This window comes from Pleurodeles waltl, chromosome 7 (assembly GCF_031143425.1).
Source record: "Pleurodeles waltl isolate 20211129_DDA chromosome 7, aPleWal1.hap1.20221129, whole genome shotgun sequence".
Classification (NCBI taxonomy): domain Eukaryota; kingdom Metazoa; phylum Chordata; class Amphibia; order Caudata; family Salamandridae; genus Pleurodeles; species Pleurodeles waltl.
This window is the reverse complement of record NC_090446.1, coordinates 480,930,090-480,947,355: the sequence shown is the minus strand read 5'-3', so window position 1 is coordinate 480,947,355 and position 17,266 is coordinate 480,930,090.

The following is a 17,266-nucleotide window of genomic DNA, read 5'->3' as shown; positions in this document are numbered from 1 at the left end:
ATCAACACTGCTCCCGAGCCGCCTAGTACAAGCTGAAGTGGGCCAAAGGTGTCAGTGTGGTCCCCAGGCCCTCCAGAAACTAAGCCCACCCTGAGTTTGCCCACTTTGGACTTTTAGACAGCATCTACATTCTGTTTCTGCAGACTCCCCTGCAACTGCGAGTGACCAGGAGACATAAACCCAAAGCCTCAGGACACCCCTGCACCTGTCCGTGTCAGACCGAGGAGAAGAGAACTAAGGGTGTCCCCACGTATCGCAGCCTAGTGAGACCTGAGCCCACTGGTTGGCTTGGTCAGACTGGACCCCCAGTCCATGCCTGCAGACTGTTTCTGCAGGCCCCCCTGGAACTGTGAGAACCTCCAGCACCAGACCCAATGCCAGGAAACACCACTGCACCTGTGCCCCAAAGCCAGAGGAGAAGTGGGCCGACGGTATCCCCACAGGCCCAAGGACCTCAAGGGTCGACCCCATGGGTTCCCCTAGACTGACCTTTGAGTCCATCCCTGCAGCAACTTTGAGACCAGACCGTTCCTCATTGAAGTGAATAGGTCACCCGATGACGTATAACACCTCTGCACCTGGACTCACCAGAGTCCCCTAAGGTGACCTGCTGGTGTAGCCTTGGACCCTGCTCCATACTCACCTTAAGTCCTGAAGAACAATCTTGTAAGTCAATGTGAAGTATCTGAATGTAATGGATGTTTCCTACCATAGGATAACATTACTGCAGCCAAACATTGCACTGTCAATTTCTAAAAACTGTATAAATCCATATCTCGAGAAGTGCTGACCTGATTTTGGTGATCTTGGTATCAAAGTTTATAAAAGTACATGTTATTTTTATAAATTGGTATCGGCTTTCTTACTGCATGAGTGTGTGCCTTAAATGCTTAGAACAACCCTTTGATATGCCTAACTGCTCGACCACACTATCGAATAACAGAGCATTTGGGATGTCATTTGTACCTCTGTGATGTCTCTGGTAATTTCTTGGACTCTTTGTACAGTGTACTTCATTTAGGTCCACTATATAAAGAGCCAGCTTCCTACAGTGCCCTCAAAGGGAGGCAGACTAGTCTTTTTAGTTATGCATGCAGGTCTTTGTCTTGAAAAAGACGCTCTGTACGGCGTCTCAGTTAGGCGTTTGTGGCCAGTTAAGGTGGTTCTCTCCTCCGGATATACTCAACTGAGGTGAGTGGCCATTCTATCTTGATTTGTTCTATATGGCATTATACATGGATAACGTCTCTTTGTTAAATCTAGGTTCAAGGTTGTGTTTCCTTAGTTACCAGTGATTCATTTGCTATTCTAATTGCTTTCTGTACCTTTTGACTACGCATAGTATTGAGTCTCAATCATTGCACTATTTCATTATTTGAAAAGAGATAAGCATAATATCCCTAATGGGACCACTTAACTCGGTGGGTCCACACAAGTCTTAACTCTTACATATCTTTTCTTTTGGTTTGAAATGCCCAGGTACTTGATTTGTGTACGTGGCACCCACGGTCTACAATGGGTATTTTTATTTAGACTCGGGAAGCACCTTTGGAGGTGAGTTTCACCTGATTCTTTTGGTGATCCTTGGTAGAATTAGCACAATATGTTTACTAATAGCTTCCAATTTTATATTGTATATTTATGTTTATTTTTAAGTAAACAGGACTGTGTGCTTTGTCATACAACCACATGGTTTCTCTTATTTACCAGATGCCTCAGGAATAATTTATTGATTGATTCTGGTGTTTGGATTGATTAATTGCCCCCAAGAGAACCTTTTCTGGGTTATCCTCAAGGTTGGTAGACTTTAGAGACACCCTCTTTACTATTTTCGCCCAGTTCTATTCTTTTAGCTAACTCTTTTCTCTCTTTCTCTTTGGCAGCACTGCATTCTCTACATTTTACTGTCCTGATGTTGATCCTAAAATATATAGGGTCGAAACATTAACATCTGACACAGCTAAATTGGGCCTCTCTTTATCTATTACATGTGGTTCATCAATCAGTTTTTTAAAACATCTGCCCCATGTATTAAAATTGGATATGTATATATTTTTCTAGCCCATGCACCACTCTATTTTGCTTCTTGTTGTGTTTCACATGCACCGTTCATGAGCACTGATTCACAAGCACTTTGTGTTCACGTTGTGTTGCTCATGTCACTTACTTTTGAGAATGCTGATGCTGCTATATTTCTTTTTGTCTTGAAATGTAATAATATAGTCGTAAACAATACCATGAGTACTCTCCTATGGTATTCTTATTCATTATGTTTCAAATTGTGGTTGCAAATAATACCTGTTGAGACACTGTTGTAGATTTCCCTTAAGGAGTAGTGCGAGCATACCTTTTTAAGTCGAGCACGCAAGCGCTCTGGCCTGTTGTAATCTATTTGTGGTCTTTTAGCCACGCCCACCACACGCCCATCACCATCACTTGTTCATGGGCTTGCCTTTCAAAAATCATTTGTGATCATTGGTAAATGCTTTACGTTTGTCCCTTCTTGGGGCGGTTTTGTTACCACCTTGGCCATCAACCCTGTTACATGGATAATTGCATGTTTGTCAATACGTTTGACTGCGAGCAAACTTTTTTTTCCTTTTGTGTCTGTCCTTTGCGCTCATGCTCATGGCAGCCGTGGCGTTTTGAATTGGCTTGCTAATATTAACTGTTTTACTTTTCATTTTCAGTTTATGTGCAAGAAACGTCCAGTTAGGAATTTACAACGCTAATAGCTCTAACTCGAGCAAACATGAGACCCATTGCATTGCAAATTGATAATATTGATAATACTAAACAGATCTTTTTCCTGTTTAAGTATTAGTGTGGTGCCTACAACCCCACTCAAGTAACATTTTTCTTGAAATAATGCCTAGATCCTGCGCTGACATCCCCATGTGCGTGTCTTGTGCGTGCTGAATGTATGGCAACTGGTAGCAGGACTCCATGGTCATTGTAAGTGTGTCTTTGCAGAGATAAGTTGATCCATTTTGAATGCCCCCAGTAAAACAGAGCGGAAGGTGGAGGCCATAGCAGAGCTTCCCCAGAGAGCGATGGTGTATTTTTCGCATCCCAGAGCAGAAGAATACAGCCTAAGACACCAACGTTTGAGAGGATGTCAGATAGGGCTGCTTCAGAAATGCAGCAGTGTTGTTTGTTAGCAAAGGTCTACGGACCTTCCTGAGTACTGCAATTTGTCTAATGGTGTGAATGGGTAGGTAGAAGAGTCCCTTTTATTGTGTTAAGGCAGTCTTCTAGGCAGGGCCTTCCCCTTTGTCTCTTCTTAGAATGCGACCATGGAAGGCTGATGGGAGTCAGGTGCAGTGTTGTCACATTCATTGTGCTTATGTTTTGGGTGCTCCAGTTTGGAAACAACAGCGTTGCTACCTTCTGTGAGAGCCATCAATTAAAAAAAAAAGACTATTGGCTCTGCAGAAGGGAGTCCACTTTTGAAACAGAACTACTTAAAACACATTGCAGAACACTGACAGTGCAATTAACATTCCCTGTCTGCAAAATAATTTATGGAGAGAGATCCAAACTCACCAACGGGATTCTGTTTCCAGTCTTTTCAAGACCAACGGAGGGAATATGTGCAGAGTACTCAAGGTCTACTGAGATCCAGGCCTTGTGTCCTTGACAGCCTGACTTCCAGAGGTAAGCAGACATCTTCTCAAGTCTGTGCAATCTTGGTGGGAGAGCCATGGGCCTGCCTCTCTGACCTTCTGAGAGATGGCAAAGAGTTCCATCCCTCAGAAAGTCAGGTACGGAAACAAATATTCAAGATAAAGCCCAGTTAATGATCTCAGTGTTTAAGACAGTCCAGAACAGTGGACTGTAACCGGTGATAACCCAAGTCTGAGAGTGGGTTTCCTGGCCTCTATGTAAGTTACCTGGCCATTCCTCAGATGCCTGCGTAACTGACAGCCTGACAGCATGGACAGCAGCACGACCATGAAGTTGCAACGCCCCGGGAAGAGTGGACTGGTATGCGCTACTCTTCCAGGAGCTGACATCACAATTGGTGGATATGTGCCAGCAGTGGGGAACTCTTTGTTGTTAGTGCAGTGGGACTTCTGTGCTTGTGTTGCTGCTTTGCTGTAGCTCCTTCACCTCTATACGCACATCAGGAACAGAAGGCAAGCCTGCCACTCATGCTGCTGCTGTGAATTCAGCAGGACCACTTGCACTGCTGTTGTCTGTGGGCCTCGTGTTCAAGATTACCAAGGGCCCAAAACGTTGGGTAACCCAACCAAGTGTACTAAAATGTTGATTGCGTGTCTACCACTAAACTGAATAAGTATTTTCTTCTTTACTCATTATAGACTGAAATAACTTTTTAATAGTAGGACACGACTGACCTGTCCTAAAGGGTACTAAACCAGGGAGATTGTGCGCACATGCATTTGTGAGCTTGCACCTATGCCATAAATTTGCCTAGTCATATTCTGTGTGATTGTAAGCCTGTAGTGCCCATATTAAAACCATGTGTATACTGGATTTTACTAGAGTAGTGACCAAAATGTTTGAGAAATCCGGTCCCTTAGGCCATCTTCAAACAAAAAACTTCACAGTGGGCAAACTTTCTAACTATAATATTTAACATGATCCTCCGGGAAGCTGGAAAGGTCCAATAATACATCTAATCTTCAAAGGGAGAGCTGCCTCCTCTCCAAGTAACTACTGCTTAATAGCTCTTTTGGATGTACACCTCAAACTATTTTCAACACTACTGCTCCAAGATCTAGAAGCGTGGGTGCAAGACATAAACAGGCTGCCTTTAAACCAAACTGGCTTTACAAAAAACAAGGAACACTAACTAACCTTATGGGAGTGGGCCTTATACTCAGTCGTGCAAAAAATACCTTATACACAAGAAGTATGGGATGTGATTTTGGAACCAATGGCGAAGAAATTACCCTGGACCATTTAATCTCAGACTTTGTGACTTGTTAGTGTTCCAAATGTAGCTGTGCTGGGGGGAAAGGAATTTTCCTTTACGGGTTAGGTGGTCTCTCACGCTATATAGTGTCTTGCTTCATCATATGACCACCTAGCCCCGTCTGGGTAGGACAATGCCACCGGACGGACTCAACCTCACCGTTAAAAGAACTCAGAGGGTGTACTGAGATTAAAGCTATCTGGATAAACAAGGGATCCAGTTGTGCTACCGAAAGTATAAAACCACCTAGTCGGTCACCTGTTTGATAGTACACCTTTATTCGTGGTGACTGCTGGTGAGACTAAAAACAAGTGATGGGACGCCTATTGAGGATAATGGCTGGAAGGGTCACCTATTTATTAATTAATGGCCAACATGTTTCTGCCCACTACCAAGAGCCAAATGGGGTCTAGGGGCATTCTTCAGGGCCTAGGATCCCTAAATGTATGCACTAAATATGCAAGTGTAGAGGGAAGGTGTATTGTAGGGCTACCTCATTAGGAGGTGCTCTTATAATAATAAAGAGGAGAGCCTACCTGTGTAAAGCTTAACCGCTTGAGCGGTCGAGGAGGGGAACGGAATAGGTGCTTACGAGGGCGCCTCCCTTTGGAGTATGTGTGACTGTAAGGGGACACTCCTCCTCCCATAGACCTGGGGCAATTAGCCCAGCAGAAATAGGCCCCACGTGGTTGAGCTTTTATACTTTCTGTAGCACAACTGGATCCCTTGTTTATTCAGATAACTTTAATCTCAGCGCTCCCTCCGATATCTTTTAACAATGAGGTTGAGTCCGTCCAGGTGGCACTGTCCTACCCAGATGGGGCTAGGTGGTCATATGATGAAGCAAGACACTATATAGTGTGTGAGACCACCTAGTCCGTAAAGGAAAATTCATTTCCCCCCGCACAGCTACATTTGGCACACTAACAAGTCTCAAAGTCTGAGATTAAAGGGTCCAGGGCAATTTCTTTGCCATTAGTTCCCAGATCACACCCCATACTTCTTGTGTATATGGTTCCGACTTTGGGGAGACAGCATGGGGTCCTGGTTCTTTCCCTGAGCCAAACTCTCTGCTCCTATCCATTTGGTGTAATGATGGTGCGAAAATACCTCACACACTGCTGTATCTGTGCTTTGCAAATTTTAAAGCTGCATTTGGCTGTGTCCTAAATGGTAAGCTATGGGCAGAGCTTTGCAGATGGGGATTTCCTGATAACCTTTTAAAGGCAGTGGAGATGCTCTATGCAGACACATGAGTCAAAATTAAGGTAGGCGATGACTCATACCTGCCAAGAGAAGTAAAATCCTTGACTGGCTTAAGGCAGGGGTGTAATCTTGCCCCTTTCTTTTCAATCTGTACATTTCAGATCTTTCACCAGCTCTTGATGAGTTGGCATCACATGCCCCCAGCCTTGGTGGCTCATCGCTGCCGAACGTCCTGCATGCAGATGGCCTGCTCCTTCTCAGCAACACCAGGATAGGTCTGCAAAGACTGATTGATCACTTGAAGGGCTTGAAATCAACCTAAAGAAAGGGCTTGAAATCAACCTAAAGAAAACAAAGGTGGTCTTGTTAAACACCTGGATCCTGAATCAGCATAAATGTTGCCTAAATGGAGCATTAATTGAGGAAACTTGGGCGTACCTCTACCTGGAAGACAAGAAAGACTCCAGCGCCACATATGTCCCCCAAAGAGAAAATATTAAGGAAAATGCTCTGGAATTGACCTATGTATATATGAAACTGGCAAAAACAATTCAAGGTCATAACCTCCAGGCACTGGCTGAAATAATGAAGGCTAAGTTGATTCCCACCCTCTCCTATGGAGGTGAAGTGATGAGGGGAGCTGATGCTACCCCACTGGACAAAATGGTGGTAAAAGCATACAAGCAAGTATTCCAACTGCTGAAATCTGTATCACCAGCTCAAGTTACGTTGGAGTTTTCACCAATAAAACAGTCGCTCACTAGGCCTGGAGCATTTAAAAAATGCTGCCACAAACTGAGATCTGCTGTAAAGGGCACTCTGACCAACCTGGTCTGGAATTAAATTAACCTCAAAATAGGAAAAGGTTTATACAAAAAGTTCATGGAAGAGAGCATAGAAATGCTTGGATTGGGTGACCTTTGAAGCCTCGCTACAAGGACACAAGAGTTCAAGAGGTTACTAAATACAAGTATTACGTTGCAAAGCTAGGTAGAAGACAAAGAAGCAGTAGCCAAGGGTCCTTATTGATGGTTAGTGCTAAACTCCTATGACACTCAAAAGGCCCAGCCACTTTTGAAAGCACCATACTCTCTGAAGGTCAAGCTAAAGTTTCTATGATTAAGAATAGGAGACCTACTTACTTTAGACATTGCACCAAAATGGCAAGAAAATGACCCTAGCAGGGATACGTGATGTCGCTGGTGTCACCAGTCAAATGAGACGTTGCTGCATGTTCTCTGTATCTGCCCAGCCATTTAATTAACAGTGGAGGTCCTTGTTGAGGATGGAATTTAGGGTGATAGGGATAACAATATGCAGATTGGCAGAACTCAAATAACTGGATCCTAGGGACACGATGCTCAATATCCGGCAAGTGCAATTCCTGGACATTTTTAAAGAACTTGCTAACAACATTGGCATGTCTCAACCAGGACTCGTGGAAGTAAGTGATGATGGGCTCCATGAGGGAAACATTGTGTCTACACATCCTAAACTAGGATCATAGAAGCCAATGTTGACGAGCCCCGGGGACGTACACAGTGGCAAGTTCCCTGCTGTGTGTAAAATGATAGAGGGGAGGTTGTGAGGGCCCTACAGAGAGAGTACCCCAAATAGTGGGTTGTTATCATGGCGACTTGCCAGCGGTAAAAGACTCACTAGTCCCCTGTTCCGCTAAACCAAAAGTGTGACGCATGCATTTTTGCACCTGGTACTTTATTTTCATATGCACCTTACAGTTATGACGAACTACCAAGGAGATAAGTAACCCGCCATATCAAGAATTTTTGCACTTTACATTTTAGGCACAGAAGCACTTTTAGATTTAATGCATTCTTTCATGGCTAGTATCTGAACAGGACCCTGAGGATTTTCATTATTTATGGTATTAGAGTATGTTATTTATATATGTTTTATCAATTTTAATATGTGATGTGCTTAGAACGGGATTATGGTTTTTATTAACTAATAAACAAATATTAAACACAAAAAAAACAATACTTTGTGTTACGTTTTGGTGCGTAATAAATTGTTTCTATTAAAAAAATCACTGGGCTGAGCAGCATTTATTGTCTCTGTAGCTTAGCTGTTTGAGTTCTGAGCTCTTGCACCAGCCACCAACACTAACTCTTTGAGCAGCATTTGAAAGCCCGCCATCCCTACCCTGACAGTCAAGTGCAGACAGGATATACTTGGTGCATAGCCTTCTATGCGATAGTAGATGGCTTCCAGAGGACATCACTGGTGAAAGGCCCACATCCCTACAGTTGACTCCTGCTTGCTCCATGGCCTCCAACAGGTTCTGACACTTACATAACTAGATATCCAGTTTTCAAGCCACTAAAATATTATGAGGTGGGTGATACTTGTAGAGACCACAATAAACTGTCTTCCGTCACCCCTGTGGAAGTAAAATAGGCTAATTAAACATGTAGGCACTAGCAGTCCTTTTTGTATATACCCTGCAAGATCCTTTAGTGTCATATTTCTTAAACAATAAGATACAACTGACAATGCATTGTATTTATACAACACTTTATAGTCCTGATGAGGCAATGATGGACTTTGCTTAATCAATAGCATGCTACTAAATGGTTTGTGCTAGGTTGGAAGGTGAAGCCTATGCAGGGAGTGTTTTGATGTTGTGCATGATGACTGGAGTTGTGCCTTCATCCTGTCACCTGTAGCTGATCTTGAACATGTGGTGGAATGAAGTAGAGTTTCAAATAGAACTCGTACAACCCCATAAGGCCCTCATCGGGATGGGCCCAGATGACTTTTTACTAAGCAAATGTAATCATGCTTAATTCTAGATGATACGGTTTGATTTATTTCTCGTGCCTTGTGGGAATGGTGACATTGATACTGAGACATTTTGCTTGAGCCAGTCTCCATGGATATCATGCAGGACTTTTATAAGCGAGGTGTATCTCTGAACTGAATTTTCACATGAGATACCGACCCAGTGCATTTTGCATAATATTGGTAACTTCGCTTAAGTTTCATGAACATGTATCATATTAAATGAGGGGAAAATGTATCCCTTCACACATTTTGGACAATGAGCAAGTGCTAGGTGTGCTGAATATGGACTTTGATTGTCTGATCCAATCCAACAAAAAATGACATTGCAGGCAACTCCTTGAACATTGGCTTGTGGTGTCACACCAATCTGGTTTTCACTGTTGTTCCTTATTTTAATCACAATATCCTTCTCGCCTCTGGCCTTTATCAAGTGAGATGATGTATTAGATTTAAGGCTCCTAGTTTTATAATATTTATTTTTTAGACATTTCTGTTATTTATTGTTAGGCATTTCTGTCTGTAATTATTGATATTTATTTTTTGCTCTTTTTATCCGTATTATTCCATATTTATTATTAATTTGATGAAAAATCTACCTAAAACTAGCATATTTCCACATTTATTTCACTGATAAAGGGGCATTTGCATTTGGATAACTCATGACATTTAGTGCTTAAGAAGCTATATATAATGCATCACTAATATACAATACATTCATATGAAGTTAGCATTTAAATACACTAGCATATAGACAACTGTTTGAGCTTCAGAAGGCAAAGTTCCCCCCTTCTTTTAAGTTCCCCTATGTGTAATTTGTACTGCCACTGGCCTAGGAAACATGATACACAGGCCCATATTAACAAGAAAACGACGCAGCGTGGCGCCACAAGCCAGCTTGCTATGCCGTGCTGCTCCATTAGGAAACTGCAGGGATGCAGTGTATTTACAGCAATAAGAAGCATCCCTGTACTTTCCTCTGAGCTGGAGCACAATTGGCTGCCTAGCACCAATGCAGGCACCCTTGCACCATGGTGCAAGGGTGCCTGTGTTGAAGGGATGATTGTTTGTGTGCAGGAAGGGACATTTTCCTCCACATGAACAATCATTAATGGTGTTTTTCTCCTTTTATGTGTGCTGAGAGTTATGTGTGAGAGTGGCCATATTAACAAGGCTGTGAAACATCACGCAAGCTAGCTTTACGTAGCCTTGTAAATATGTGCGGGCACACTGTGCTGCCGGAGCATCCAAAAGGTGACACTCAGGCGGTGTTATTGTGCTGCAGGGGCATTGTAAATATGCAACCCAGTGTCAAAGATCTCTTAAACGAAGATTTATTTTCCGTATTTTACTTGTATTAAAATAAATATGGACAGAGAAATAGATGGTCTTCTGTATGGACTTACTTTAAGAAAACTGGAAGTCTTAGATGCATTATCTGAACCAGACTTCACAGCCCCTCTGATTGGGCTTTGACTACTCCTGCCACAACTACTGAGCTACCTCGGAACAGCCAACAAACCGAGGGAGTTTTCTTAGCTAACACTTACAAGCAGTAGTATCTGTAGAGTAAGGCACTTCCTAAAGCAACTGGACCTGGAGAAGAACCCTGACAATATCATTTAGGAATATTGATATCATTATTAACAGTAAATGAAGCATGCAGACTATATCATCGATAAATCCAATAATTGTATTATGTGGCACATCAAAAAAATCGGGAGCATCACAATCATTAGCGCTGCAAGAGCAGTGGCACTGAGGCCCAGAGATGAGACAAGTCAATTGACTCCAATTATGGTATATTTTACAACCTAGACAAGGGTTAGCGATAGAGGCACTAGGGCCCATGGCACCCTTGCTAGGCAGCTGCATAAAATTATATATTTTACAACGATTTTAATATTAAATTTAGCGGCATCACAATATTATCTGTATCAAGTTATTATTTTAAGACAGTATTCATGTTATTATTAACATTAAATTAATGATTAGGATTAGTTGCCCCCTGTCTCGCTTTGTAGTTCCTGCTTGTGAAGTGCTGCTTGTTTGTAAGTGGGGGCAGAGACAGGGTGACAAGATTTTCAAAAATAAAAGTCAAGATCCTCCATAGACATAGGTGTAGAACTACAATATTGCATCCACCATAGGGCACAGAATAAGTTAACTGACAGCAATCACCAACCTAGAAAAGACAAATAACACACCAAGAGAGATTGAATGCAATTTGCGCATGTAGTATTATCTGCGTTAACTGAATTGCTTTCTGCTGGGCTTTGCTATCTCATTCTCCTCCGTGTTTAGTCAACTCTGTGAAAACAAGTGCTTAATTTCTGCTGGCGTTTCCGGTATTGTTAATTGCTCTAGTGACGGCGTTGCTGGAAAATGGACAGAGAGCACCACCTTGTGACCTGGATTGATCCAAACTGTCAGACTTGCAAGCAATCCTTTCCCTGCCATATGCCAGCAGTGGCTGTGTATGCTTTCAGTTGCGGTGAAAGACCTTGGGCCCCTCAAATGTAAATTTTTACAAATTAAGGACAAGTGAAAACCAAGACATGCTAAATTTAAAATATTTGCCGGCGGAGATGGTGAAAAAACAGGACTGTTTTGCAAATTCAGGAGAGCTGGTTACCTTAAGCTGAGGGGCTGGACAGACCCCTAACTTCCTTGTGGTCTAAAATGCATCTCTATTGTGTCACAGCTTGAGCACGTAGCATTGTGTCACATGACGTATAGCTAGCTCTGTTGTATGAGCCTGTGCTGTTGTATGAAGCTTTATGGTTTTGTAACACAAAGAGGCGAATCTGACCTCTGGGAATGCCGGATCTGTGTAATTCGAGGAACAGCTCAAAGGTCTGAAGCTGGGGACTGTAAAATCAGTGCAATTTGAGCGATAGTTAAATTTGATGCCTGGTCTGAGATAGGTAGTTCTGCTGTTTCATCTGATGAACAAATAGGTCTGCTCCTTGGTGTGAGATCTGTGCATCTAAGCAATTGCTCTGCCAAGTATAAACCTGAAGTAAGGCCCAATTTCGAGTTTGCCAAACAGGGTATTCAGCTACAAACAGTGGAGCACCCTCTCCATCAAATCATCGGCCCTCCTGCTCTGTTATAAATTGGATGGACCATCAGATTTCCAACTGTGGGGTCCCTGCTGACTATGTCGTTTGTAATCTATACGGACATACTGATGAAGTAGGGGCTGCAGCCCTATTTAGACCAGAAGGGATGATGTTCTTTTCTGTTTAAGACCACCCTGGAAAACTCGGCAGTCCATAAAAGAAAAAAAACAATTACTCTACACCCCGGGGGGGGGGAGGGGGGGGGGGGGGGTCTCCCAGCGTGTCAGGTTGTTAGAAGTGTGTTTTTCAAAACAAACTACCACTTAGGTGTTTATTTCTGAAAAACCGAAAAGTTTGGTGAGTAGCAGCCTGAAACATAGCAGTCAATCTCTAGATTTTGAGTGTCTTCAAGGGATCCAAGACTTAATGCCCTTCACCACCCTGAGGGACGGATGGCCAAATTTTAGACCAGACCCATAGTATGAAAAGTAACAAGACAGATCTGGTGTATTGAATTCCAGAAAGACATTCACGTGACCTGAAGCACAGCGCTGATCATCCAAGCTCGAGTCGGAAAGATCGATGTACCCGGGGCTATATCCCTGTCACTCCTTTGCCCTCCCTCTCTTCATGCACGCCCCCCCCCCCCCCCCCCCCCCCACTCCCCCACCCTCCTCTTGTCAAATCCTCACTCTCCTGTCTCTCGCCTCTTTGCTCTGTCTGGGGCATCTCTCCACTCCAACAAACCAACCCCGCTGCTCTCTCCGCTCTACCCCCCATGCCTCCCTCCCGTTACTGTTAAGTCCCTCTGCTTTCTTTCTCCGACCCTTCCTCTCCGCCGTCCTCCCTCTATCCCTCTTTCTCTCACTCTACCGCCTTCCCTCCCAGCGCACCTCCTGTCTCCTCCCCTCTATTCGCATTGCAGGGCTGTGATGGGAAAATCAATATTGCATTACTGGCAGCGTGACAGCAGTAGGGGGCGGGGAGCCGAGAGTCGCCAATGAGCACGGGAGAGGGAAAAGAAAAGCAGGGGTCCTCCCACACGGTCAGTGTGACCTCAATCGTGAACTGCAGCCCCAGTATGGACCCGCGCTCGCCTCTCGAGGTGTACGAGCGTCTCCAACACCCCACTGCCCCTCCCCCAAGCCATTCCAGTATTTGAAAACAACTCCAGGACGGCACCTCTGCCCTGACTTATGATGCCCCTGAAATACATGTCATGAGACCTTCGCGGCCCCTATTTGCCCACTGCGCATCTGTTCTTCCAGTCTCTGGGCTCGCGCGCAGCAGCTCAGCCAGTGCACCTCGAGCCTCGTCTCCTCAATTGCAGGCCCACACACGACCCTGTTAATGCACATCAATCCCCACTCTGTGCTGGGAGCCACGCCGTTGTTTCTATATGTATGGCGCCTCGTTTAAAAATGATTCTGCCGCACGTGAATTAACCCCAATTTAACCTCAACATGATGAAATGCGGAAACGAGGACGAGCTGCGGTTACGCACGTCTCTCTCTGCAGCAGGTGCAAACAGCCATTACGGTGTCTTTCTGGGACTACAGCCACCGTAAAGATAAATCTTCATCAGGGTTTATGGTAAATACGTTCCTCTACAAAGGCTTTTACAGAGACGTCAGGAAGCAGCTTCCAGCTATACGCATGGCTATACAAAATTAATTAAATATTACAGCCCGTTGTATAAAAGCTGCCATCTCATTGTCAACCCTTAGAAAATCTGCAATGGGTGCAAAATTCCCTGGTAATCTGAGCTGAAAAATCAGAACGTTGTTTTTCGTTCCTTCTTCAAAACTGCTTCTACTCCCACTCACGAGTCGGCAAGATGGGGAGTTAATACGCAGTAATGTTTCAATTATTTACCGGTAATTGTATTATTCCGAGTACGTTTTCACCATATTCAACCCCGCCCTCCTGCCATGTTTGGCCCAGTCAACTGTATTATCGCGTAGGGCTTGAGTCAACTAAAACTGGAAGTGATGAGGGTTGTGAGGGTCTTTTATATAGTGTTACTTTTGTAGGGGTGTGTCTTATGTAATTAATTATGGGGTCATTGTTAAAAGGAGGTCATTTAGTGTGCAGGTCAAGATGTGGAATCCATGCCAGGCCAATTCAGCCGTCCACCCTTACCAGGGAGGTAAAATGAGTATATTAAATTGGTTAGTTGTAACACCTGTTATTTACAGCGCATCAAGATGGCAGAAGTGTGGCACAAAGCGCTGCATGGAAACAAGTTATTAATAATAAACTATGGATTCCTGTGGCAGAGCTCTGATTTCAATCTTAGAGGACAGATTATTCTTTGCAGTCCGCACTACTCAGATCTGTATTCCGATATCCTGCAGATATTGCAATAAACACCCGCATAGAAGACATTTCATAATACTCAAGTCACCCGTGTTATGCTCTTGACAAAATACAGAGACATTTTAATTCATTCAAAGTTGTTTGTATTGTATTTAATTTGTACTTGTAACTAATAACGTCAGCACTTTACGTAAACTGAGAAATGTTTTTTTTTATTGCATTAACGTTTTACAGTCATTTGTTATAATTATTATTGGTATTATAATCACTGTTAATTTTACTGATGTTATGAATGAGGAAAAACAATAAACATACTACACCAGTTGTAGTGAAGGCGCTTAGCTTACATCCCAACCATAACACGCTCTGGGACACTTGAATTTACAGTGTCGCACTTATCAACTTCCAAAGTAAAAGAAGGGATCGTGTAGGGGGCATGTGAAACTATTGATTACAAAAATATCGAACAGCAACAATATTAATTGCAAAATATCGATTTGCACAATATCATCAACACAAGCATACACAGGGAAGTATAGATTTACTGTTCTATCTTAATAGCATTGCTGCCAATATTACGACGCCGATAATTTAGAACACCCTCTAGAGTGTTATGGAAATGTCTATATCTTATAAGGGAGTAACATTCCAACTCCTAGAGAAGGGAAAGACAAAGGATCCTTAGCACAATCCTCAACAAAGAGAAATTAGGACAGAAAAATCGAATTTAGTTCTTTCAACGTGGATGGACATCAAAACGCATAAAGGCAGAGGTGTGCGTGTGACAGAACTGGACGTCAGTTGAGATGGGGCAGGATACTGGAGATGGATTAATCAGCAGGACAGCTTTAATATCCGATGGGAGCTTGACGTGAAGGAGGGTTAGGAATTGACTGAGTGCTTGGTGGGACAGGACACAGGTAAATGGAGAGATTTGTGTTGGAAGAAGGAGATGACAACTGTGGTGCCTCGTGGATTGGTGCCTGGTCTGTGGCACCAAATCTCTTCAAAACTGACAGCGAACACTTAGACAGGCCAGACAAGTCTGAGTTCTTCAACATACAGGCAAATGAAGATATTCAAAAAAGGTGACATGCTCAGGTTTCAATACAGCTGCTTTATATACATCATGTATCGGCACCTTGCTTACTTTCTAACTTCTGTTATTTCCTCAACTCAGGTATATAACGGTTTGTGACCAGTATTTTGTCTGTACTTTGGTGGCCAATCTTAATTATACCACAGAATGGAAAACCAATGGCAGGAATGCATACAGAAGTTTTGGCCCAATGCCTACTTATTGTGTGGGACCAATGTAAGGAGTATCTTTTCACTGAGTTAGTTCATGACATAACAAAGTAACACAATATTCAAATTTCATTTTACTAAATTCATTTGGATGCACTTACAATTTAAAGTTTCTCTTTCCCGAAGTAGCCAATACGTTTCACCATACTCATTTTCACTAAAGGATGCCCTTTCAAGGCTAAACTTAGAAAAAACAAATAAGGAAATAGACATTTGTCATAATTCGGTCACAAAACGATCTTGGAAACAAACTGGGATTTGCAGGATGGCCCTAGGTACAGGAGGAGGTGGTTCTGATAATATTAATACAACTAAATAGACACTAGCACAAAACTTAAATCAATTAGCAAAAGAATACATGCAAATCAGATTCCTCAATAAACCCATCTTGTATTAAATAAAGGTGTATGATCCAGTGGCTCACTTGTGGTAATTTCAAAGTTTGGAACCAAACACCAGTAAGGTCACATGACCCCTGCCCTTAAAACTGAAATGTATTACTGGATGATGTGTACTGACATAATGTTCTTCTTGAGATCATGTAACTGTGTTGCTGCAGTGTGCTCTATTAACTGTCTTTGGCAACCAGGTAGATGAGAAGTGGTTCTTCTTTAGAAAGTACCAAAAATGTAGTAGGTACCTTGTTAATAAATATATTGGTTATGAGTCTTATAATTAGTAAAACTTTGCCAATTTGCTGTGTTAGTTCTCAAACATTTTAAATAAATCTGAACCTATTGCACACTGAGACTCAAGACTTTAGGACCTGTTTTTGTTATTGGTGGTAAACTGTTCTTGTTCAGCCTTCTTATCTAACGTGGGTTGTATATCAGAATTTGAAAAATATATGACAGAAATATTGTGTCCTAAATATACTTTACAGCAATATTGTCACATTGGATGTACATTATACACTATTAACTCCAAAGGGTGAAAGTTATGTAATTTATATTTAGGCCAGGATAATTCTCCCAGATTATATTTATGTTACGATATTCTGGTACCAGGCCCTACCATGAAATTTGTTTACCTCCATTTCTGAAGTGTTTTAAGCCTAAAAGGCTTGGGTCAGAAGATCATTCACGTGACTACATTTATGTTCAATGTGTATGAATTCTCCACACGGTCCTTTTGATGTTTGAGAATGTATAAAGAACAGAATTGACCTCCGTAGGACTACTTCACATTCTGGATTCACGTTTAGCTCGTAGGCATAACATTTGATGTCCAAAAGACATATTTTCTTATTGCTGGTGTGCACCGTAAATTTAACATAAGCATTATCGTTTAGATGGCTGATGTAATCATGCAAAGCCATTGTGGGTCTCTCTGTACCACTGAAACATAACCAATTAAGCCACCTATTGTATTATAAGCAAGTTAATCAGGATTTGACGGTGCCAGGGTGGTTAGACCTTGGAATCGCTTCATGGTTTGACACTCTTAAATGCCTTCATTATTGACACTGCAGAGTACAATTTGAGCCTCACTAATACAATTGAGTTCTTCTACTAGGGTAATATGGGGAATCCATTAAATCAGAGGTGCAGATGTGATATACCTTGACTTCACTTCGACTTCCATACTGCTTCACCGCAGATCTGAGAACAGGTAAAGCAGCACC